The following is a 9,945-nucleotide window of genomic DNA, read 5'->3' on the forward strand; positions in this document are numbered from 1 at the left end:
CTGAATGCTGTTTGTAATATGTTGTATACTAATTAGGCAACATTTGAAAATATATATCTTTAGGGTGTATAGACAAACTACCTTAAAAAAAAAGTAGAATACTCACCTAGCTTTACTATCTTGTTTTAGATGAGCTTCAGAATAGGTGTAGCATAAATATATGTAAACTCAGCGTCAAAAATGATGATCTGTTTAGTTACGAAACCCAATCCAGTATTAATGATTGCTGATGAGCTGTCAGTTACCATGCCTTGATTCAGAGGAGGATCTAACATTCTCAAGGCCACTTGAACCATATTTACTCAGTTACATCCAATACACATCTAGTCAACTCTAATGCTCTTTAGGCAGATTTGCTATGGAAATTTTCCAGCCTGTTGTCTGATTGGGTGGAAAGATAAAATCTCAGAGGTAATCATGTTTAAAAGATGCCATGAAAGTAGTGACTGACGGAAGAGGGAGACATTCTAGGTGACTTGACTGAAGAAAGGGCTTCCAGGTGAGTTCACAGCTTCTTAGAGATTCCTGGTGATGAAAACTTTCTCAGCACTCAAGGCATCGCTTTGAAATACAGAATGTGAAAGATTGCAGCTGCCTGCCTTGCCTACTTGTCGAAGCAGTTTCTTTGCTCACTGTCATCTGGATGCAATGTCCTCAAAGGACAGTGCAACCACCTTTTAAATAGCAGGTAAGCTACACAACTGGGCAACAACTGCTGTTGTATAACTTGGGAGCTTTTGAACTATGTAAGGTGGGGGTAGTGGTGGTGAGAGAGAAGAGTCTGCTAGGCTACTCTCCCAATGCACAGTATGTCTGCACCTGACTCAAGAGTATTTAGCTCATGAGACTGAAGCACAGACACATAGGAGACAAGGTGGCATTAATTCCTCTAATCAGGGAAGCATTTGTTTTATCTCACTTTGCTGCAAGAGAGAACAAGACCTGAGGGGTCACACTGCTGCCATTTGCCACACAAGAGCATTCAGAGCTCTTAACTCCAATTGTGCTCCTGTGGAGTCTCCATTCAGGCTTGTAGTGGAGAGTAAGAGGCCAATTTAAACTGCCATGCAGCATGCAAGAGCTTGCTTTATGTAAACTGCTACACGCTGATAGCTCTGGTTTCTAACTAACCATGGTAATTCAGAAATTATCAGAGACATGTAAATAAAAAAATGGAATACAAAAGAATAAAAATGTGTATGGAGGGCTTGGGATCTCTAGTGTAGGCTGGAAAAAGACACTCAGAAAAAGTGGCTCAGACACTGTTTATCATGTAAATCAATTGAATCAAGTGGAAATAGGTCTTAAAAAAAATCCTGTGTAGCAGAAATGGAACTTGATGGCTTAAACTTGTACAAACATATTTCAGGGCTGTTTGGAGCTTAAAATACTGATTGTGCTATGTGTTAGATTTTCTTTTTCTTGTTGATTTTGTTAACTCTTTGGTGTCAATAGCTAACCTAACTCACACAGTCAGGGTTTTGTTTATTTTCAGGTTTCCACAGCTTCTGACTAACATTTATATAAAAAGTTATATCCTATGTTGATGTTTATTCTCTGGAGGTTTCATTATAGTGACACTCTGGAATGTCAAAAAAAACCACAACACAACAAACAAACAAAAAGCCTCTCTACATTTTTGGGCAAACTCTAATCACAGTCACTTAACTTAGTTACGAGAAATTGAATTTTTGTAGAAGCAAAGTCGTCTGTCCCATGCTGTCACCTACCACGCTTCAAACTCAGTACAGAATTCAGTCCCTTAGTCCCTTTATAGGTGCTTCAGCTAAATTTGACCTATGTTCTCTGTCTCCTCCTTTTTTAACTTATTCGGTCTTTCTGAATTGGACCTCTATTTTTTTCACTTATAATACTACAGTATTTGCTGTGACCTTTAGTTTTTTAAATGATACAGACAGGTAACCTTGTTCAGATCCATTTCATACATCTGTAATGAAGTTTGTTTCTTAAAATGCCTAGGTTTGCTTTCTTTTATTGTTCAACTGAAACAGAAAATAAAAGCCTGCTAATTATGCTTGTCATCCAAATTATTCTGTTGATAAAAGAAGGCATTTGATCAGAGTTACAGGTTTCAAGCTATTTAGGTGACTTTCTCCTGTTAAATTAATCAATTTAATGGGCACACTAAAAAGTAAGTAGATCTGGACCTTTGTTCTTTGATGAGATTCTTACTCTTGTAAGAACCACTGTTCAGATGCAAAGTAAATTTTGGAAAAGATAGATGAATCCTGTCACACTTAAATTCCATGTTATAAGCTATAAGAAAAGACCTCAGTGTCAGTCCTATTAGTTACCTTTAACCTCTCTGAATCTAAGCTGAACACTGAAGGTAAACATGAACTCTCAGATTTAGCCAGCTTGAAATATACACTTGTGTCAGCAGAAAAAAGTTCATTCCAAACATCTGAGGTGTATCAAACATGGGATTGCTGTTCAGTGAACCTTTAACCATGTATTTTTTTGCTGGAGTATTTCTTTAGGGATAACTCAGACATTCAAAATAATGAATGAGTGAGATGTTTCTATACTCATTATAAAAACTAGCTTGTATAGTTCCCACCAGATTATATTATAGCTGTTTTTTTTTTTTTTTTTTTTTTTTTTTTTAACAAAAACAAACAAACAAACACAACATGAGGATAGAAATCCTTATTCAATTTTCTATTTAATATTTCATTTTAAGAAAATTAGGAAATCCCTGAATAAAGACAAAGCAAACAAATGAAAAGAGGGACAGCAAATGCTAAAAGCTCTCTGACACGTCAGTTTGGACATGATTCAAGGATGATTTAGATTCTGTAATGTGGTATGTGACCTTAAAATGTGGGGAAAAAAATAAAATTCTTATTGATTTCATAATATTCATGGGTATAGATGGAGTAAGTCTAGAAAATCACAAGGTAAACCCACCTAAGATAAAACAATTTTATAATGAAGGAATGTAAAAATAATGATTATTTGATGAGGAAGCCACAAAAATGAAATGATACACAGATTTTTCTGTTGGTGGTCTTTGTTGTCTGTAATATTCAGAGAATGTTCTTGCTCTCTCCATTTATAATCTATTTTGTGACTATATATATATATGTATATATTGAGCATTTACTAATTTACTCTGTATTGCTATTTTAGTGCAAATGATGGCTAAATAATGATTTTCTACTTAAGAAATAATCTCCATTGTTGTAGGATCTGCATCTGATAATTAAATATGACTACAACTATGCAGCCAGAGAAGAAGGTGTGGATATATAACAGGGATCAAAATCAATTACTGGGCTGCCTCACTCACAACAAAAGAGAACTGTTGCTATTAGCATTTTTTTTTTCATAAAAAAAAATAAAGAATTTAAAATGTCTTTAAAGTTGAAAGAAAAAGTATATCAAGAATTCGTTTTTTCAGATGACACTTAATCAGAGTAAAAGTCAGCCAGAGTAATTGTTTTTAAACAATCACTGTATCCTCATATTGTTTCCACAAATTTATTAAGCATCTCTGAATGCAGATGGGCTTGTGAGATGATGAGGTGAATGTGACTGTGAATTATTGAAGAAATTCTTATTGTCTTCCAAGATAAGTTTATGACTTGCCTCTACATGTTTCTTCTACTCAGGAAACTGAGTGACTGCTGCCAAGATTTGTATACTCTTCTGTCTCCATTTAACTTTCAATTGTTTGTTAGCTTTGCATGCACACACAACTCTTTTACAGGTTTAATTCATTTTAGTCTAAATGACAAGTATTTTTATAGAGTTTTTTGTCTTTTTGGTATCACTTTCTCTAACAAGGCACACACTGTATAATCAGCCAACTACTCTGTAATTATGTTGCAAAGACTATGTAAATACCTAATTATTTTCATGCAGATTACTTGATAATTATACTACCAGTTACAAAGTAATTCAAAGAATAATTACCATGTAACTTCCACTTTTTAGATGTGAGGATAAGGCTTTGTTTTAAAGATATAGAGAAGTGCATAATTATCCTGGGGTTACAGTCTACTGTGATTATTGATTATCTTACATTTAAAGTATTATTATATGGCTACTGGGCTTCATACCACAGTTTGAAAAAAAACACACCTCTTTGCTCTCTGCTTTGTAGCAAGTGTTAGACAATGACAATGTTAACAGTTTTTTACTTTCTTATTAATTGAAATGGATTTTAGACTTTGATTGTGAAGAAGAAAATGTTATTTATTTATTTATTTATTTTTTTACTAAATCGTACTATGTCTTTTTGAAGAAGCAAATGACGTGTACCCAGACTCTTAAAGGGGACTTGGATAATGCAAAGCTCATTTATACCAAACATTTTTTAAGTTTCTAGAAAGGGTACCATAGTGTATGTCTTAAGAGTAATGAGGTATCCCACAAAGGATGCTGTCCATCTCTTAAAGTAGACCATAGGGAGACGGAGGGTGTCACCTGTAGGTCTCAGGAAAGGGAAAGTTTTCTTCCATCTCCAATTGTATGAAATAGTCTTTTGGTAAAGACTCTCAAAAAATTCTATAAAGTGAACATTTTGCAGTATATTAAGTAACTCCAGGACTCCCATCTCATTTCTAGCCATGAAGATACAGACTAATGAATTTGTTGTCTTGTTGGTTCAGTTAATCTTTCATTACTTTAGGGGAAATTGAACCACTTGAGTTGGAAGGCATAAGAATGTTCTTTTCTCCTTTTGAGAAGCCTGGTATTTTGTCTGCTGGCTACAGCCAGTGGAGCTTAGTTATAAAACACGCTGAAAGAACAGGGCATACAGTGTGATTTATTCCTGTTATACTGCACAAGTAGTCTCCCAGTTATTTTTTGATGCTGAATTTAGAAGCGTTACACATCACCACTGAAGTAACATGGATGCACATGCAGGATCCCACACTAAGCTATCTGGTAGTAGGCAATAGTTGAGCAAAGGGATGAATCCCACTAATTCCTACATAAGATTATGTAGGACCAGCTTTATGCACAGGCAAAACAAATGGTAGCCTGGGACAGCATGTTGGAGGAGGGGTTGCAAGTTCATCACCAGCTGGAGAGGATGTCTGGGAAGTCTCATATTGGTGATAGTGGACTGTGACTGCCCAATACCACCTGAGCTGCTCTTCCAGCAGGATGAGCCCAGCTGCAGAACCTAAGTAACACCAGCACTTGAAATTTTACCTCTGCTCTCCATGCTTCCATCCTAGTGGTCAGTAGTTCCATCTCTGAGGGACCAAACGAGAAGGAGGGAGCCAGTCCCCCCTCTTTTTACTAATCCTATGGCAGCACTGTGTTTGCTTGACGGGAAAAGGCAATATTCCCGTCAAAAAAAACATTGCTCAGCGTGAGTGAACCAGACAGGGAAGCTTGCTGAGTGGTGGCTAGTGCCTGTGGGAGCTTACCTATGACTTTCACAGCTAAATTTACCATAAGTTATTTTGTTGATAAAGGATGGCAACACTTGGTATTGTTTACATTGCTGAGAAACCTTGAGTGAACCCTGAAACTATTTTCACTAAAGGGCCGAGCATATTTTGGTAGCTCTGTTGTTACAACTGTGCTTACATCGTATAAATATCCGTAAACGCCAATGCCACAGGCTTCAAGATCTGTTGCTTCTAGTTGCTTCTAAGAATGCAGTGGAAACTCCAGTATGCTGTTGTTGAGTAATACTCCACTATGAAGTAGATAACAATTTTGAATGCAATGAACCTTTCCTCTGCTGCCTGTGCTCCACATTTTCCTGAGATCTGTTACGTTTGATTCTTTTTTACTCAGGCAAAGAAACTGAGAAGACCCTGCTCCCCTCTTGCTCTTGCCCAGTGCAGATGACTCTGGTTGCTATATAGCAGTGCCAGCTTGGCTTGGAGGGGGATTTGCTTTGGGATTCTTCAACATGGATTTTGACTAATATTCTTTACAAATGAAAAGGCTTGCACCTATATTTGTTGTTTTGTGTATTGGAAAAAAGGGAGCAGTCCTTCAGTATATACGTGTGTGTATCTATTTTATATCTGTGGATATGTATGTACATATATATAATACATAAAAATGTGTGAACTTTTTGTATATGCATGTATATATTGTACAGTGGATGATCCTAAGAAGAAAACATCCCATTGAAAATGATAGCTTGTTGTCAGACACCTTAGTATGTCATATCTAAGCCACTGAAACTGCTAGACAGTATGTCCTTGGTGCTCCCTCGTAACTTGCAACTGGTACGTTTCAAAAGTATCCTACTTACTGACACCCTGGAGCTGTTGAAATGTTGTATAGGTGACAAAAGGTGCCAAGGAAAATCTGAGCTGCCAGGGAGTCCCTTGAATAATCACAGGCTTCCAAACAATATTGGTTCATTAAGCTGGAGGACAATCAGACCTAAGATAATTTTTTATGTTGTTTCAGTATTCCAGCTTCTCTTTCTATGGTGACTGGCCAGTACTTCCAGTATAAAATGTACAATGTTCTGTCAGGACCAGGGACATTGTTTTTACTTGGCAAGACAGATCTGGCTTACTACATTGTTTTAAAAAGCCACTTGGGTTGTTAATTCCGTCCTTTTTTAACCTAGCTTCAGCCAGCTGGTATAATAAAAGAAGGAGAGTAAGAGTTGGACCTTTCCATGCTCATGGGATATTGCTTCTTTTAGAAAAAACAAATACCTGAGACACATCTGTGAGCTGAGCCAATCTGTCCTTTCCTGTATGCCTTTCTAAGTGATATGCACAGTGAAAAACACAAAGCTGCAGGAATAACAGGAACCCACCTATTCCAAAGGAACTGTATTGGTCTCTGATTGCTGCAGGTCTTCAAATGATTCAGGTACTGAAAAAGTTATGACTCACAGTGCTGTTACTGGATCAGCCCAGTCTCCCTAAAGGTGAGTGTCTGCCTTGCTGGGTATGATTTCTCTAGGAGATGCATTATGTACAATATAAGGAAGATAGCACAGGATGTGTGTGGGTGTTACAGATGGCACAGGAGTATGTGTACAGGGCTCAAACACATGGAGTCTTGGGGTTTGCTATACCGTATTTAACAGGAGAAAAAAAAAAGTCTCTCTGCATGAATGGTCTTGAAGCTGCAGCTTTGGCTCTGAACCCTTGCTCTCCAATGTGCTTCATCTTCAAAGCTGGAAATCAAGGGAATGTAGTCCTCATCTTTATCAAAATCTGTTTTCAAAACCTATTTTAAAAGCCTATTTTTTTTTTTTTAGCAACAAGATTGTGGATTATTCAAGTGATGTAGCATATGTTCATGGCATTAGTAACTCTCCTGGTGGAATCACAGTCCTGTGATGAGTATTTTTGAATCAACTGCTCAAATTAATAAGTTGTATAAGATCAACAGCCTTCCTTAATAAGGAAAAACAAACAAAACCACCACCACCGAAAAAAAACCTCAGAAATGTATTTTCTTGACTGTCTCTCTCAAAAGAAAGTACAATTTCTGTGGACAGTAAATATCCACAAAGGCCTTCCAATAGTCTTTTAAAACAGTGTTCAAATATTCACAAAATACATAAAAGTAAGAATTTCTTAGGAAAACCAAACACTTTAAAAAGTTACTTCAAAACATGGGACAGAATTTAGTGGCTAAGGTACAGATGTACAGACGTGTAATACTTTTGGAGAGCATGGGGAGTACTTTTCTCTCTCTCTCTCTCTCTCTTTTTTTTTTTTTTTTTTTAAGGCCACTTAACTCCAATTCTGGGTTCAGCTGGTATGGACCATCTCACCAATCCATGTCTGGCTGGTGGTGTGTTACAAACAGCTTGCAGAAAACTTGTGCTGCTCTTACACTGTGTAGCTCATCCTTTTCCCTAGACATTGTGTTCAACAGGATTGCACCCTTGGCTCCAGATTTCATTGTTGCTTAGGTTTCCTTCTACACTTTCAGTTCTTCCCTTTGCTAAAATAGACAGATTGCAAGGAGTCATCTGAATTCTTTAAAAACTCTGGTAGGAATTTTGGTCAGTTAGCAAAGTAGCTGATGGGATGCTGGAATGGCATGGGGTTTTATCAGTTTTTAACAGAAGCTTGGCTACTGTGTGTGATTTGTATGTGAAAAGGTTACTCAGGTTACAATTCATCCAGGATTTCTTTTTATGCCCATGTGAGACAAAATGCAATACCAGTACCTCACCTGGAAAGCTTGAGCTCTGCTCTTGACTGTCCAGGGCTTATAAAAGGGAGCACAAATGTTAAGTGACCTAGACATCTGTCTGCTGCTGTGAACTAGAGCTGTCTCTGGGAGTTTGGCAGTGGGAGAAACTGTTCTGCCCTATAATGAATGACCGGGGGCACGATATTTAATCAAACACTATAACTGTGCATGTTTTTCTTTCAAACTGTAGGAAAGAGTCCAAGGAGTCCAAACAACTAAATAAAATAAAGCCATCTGGAAGCTTTTCCTGGTCTGATCTAGTCTACCTGGACCTGTCTAAGAAGCTCCTGTTCAATACAGAAAAAAGATCTGGGTGCTTGTGTCCAAAACATAATCCTTTTGCATATGTTGGTATATGTTCAAATCCTACCTTACAAGTGTCTAATTATGCTTATTTCTCCTGCTTACAGCTCTATATTGTATGGGTAATTTAGTGGATTCAGGTTTTTGAAAATGAATGCCCTCATTTATTATTATTATTTTTTTTATTCTTTTTATTACTGCAGCATTGTATTTTACTAAATAAACATTACAAAGATGCTCAATCTATCTCTGGTTACTTAGATTCAAAAGAAACCATAAGACTCACTGAAGAACTGAATATTCAGTGGATTTTCCTACTGCTCCTTGTACCAAACACTTCATCTCATCATTTTCTCTGAGGAGATGTACTGTGCGATTCACTGAAGTCATTCACAACATTTTATATTGACTCGCACCTTCGCAAATTGTATGAAAATTCATGCAGTGTCAGAATTAGACAGTGATCCTTAATGCTTCCTCTAGAACTACTTTGGCATTTTATAAATGGATTAAAATTCTAGAGTAATTCATGTGAAAAACCTATTAGCTAGTATTTTAAAAATACAAAATTGCTGATGTTTTTCTCTCTACAAACACGGGAACATATATATGAAAGATCTCCCTACTATTTAAAAAAAATGTAAAAGTCTGGAATTATCTGTTAAAGTCCATTATTTAATATTGTTGAAAATGTCTATTACATAAATTTTGACACTACATTTATTTTCAATATGAGGACTATGTTTTAATCTGCTATTATTTCTTTTTCGGATGACACCCTTTCCTCTGTTTAAGAAAGGAAGACTTTAAAGACACTTTGTAAACAACTTTTAAATAATTTGCAATGTCATAAACTACAGGTAATCTTTGCTGTCAAAAAATAAGGTTTTAAATAAGTGAAATACATCTAAAATCTCTGGAAACATAGTTTTTAAAAGAGAATTTTCAGAAATAATTTTCCTATCTGAAAGAAAACTGAACTATAATATTAAAGTGTTAGGTGTTTTCAAATGCAGTAAGTTTTGTGGAAGCAATACACCATAGAAACCTTTAGAATCATACATTTTCAACTGCAGTATTTGAGAAAAAATGTTAGGGAACTTCCTTTCGTTCTCTTTCTGGTTAATAATAAATGTTCTTCAAAGTGTTCTACAGTATTTTATTGCAAATTAATTCATATTTTGTTCTTTTATTAAAAAAAAAATATTTTAACTCATTCTTTGTGGAATTCTCCACTTTGAATTAGGCCCATCCCATTCCTGCATAGCACTCATTAAAATGGATTATTTAAGTCACAGTTATTTTATACAATGTTGTAGCACATCCTAAACCATTTGGAAAGAGGAGTATCCTGTAGTAATAACAGGGAATGTGGAAAGCAGCATTTGATATTATAATTGCCAGTGTAATATTTTGACTGAAGTTGTGCATGTCAGGCAGCATCCTTATCAAGGCACAGTCAAGAAA

At 36.2% G+C, this 9,945-nt stretch overlaps 1 long non-coding RNA gene across 1 annotated transcript; it reads left to right on the top strand.

Annotated features, from left to right (window-relative positions):
* The first annotated feature begins 338 nt into the window (after positions 1-338).
* LOC106017226 (uncharacterized) lies at positions 339-9,548 on the top strand. Its single transcript, XR_001190523.5, has 3 exons — positions 339-688; positions 6,815-6,889; positions 8,366-9,548. It is a non-coding gene; the product is annotated as an uncharacterized lncRNA (long non-coding RNA).
* Positions 9,549-9,945: the final 397 nt, after the last annotated feature.

The sequence above is a fragment of the Anas platyrhynchos genome, chromosome 1 (assembly GCF_047663525.1).
Source record: "Anas platyrhynchos isolate ZD024472 breed Pekin duck chromosome 1, IASCAAS_PekinDuck_T2T, whole genome shotgun sequence".
NCBI classification, from domain to species: Eukaryota; Metazoa; Chordata; class Aves; order Anseriformes; family Anatidae; genus Anas; species Anas platyrhynchos.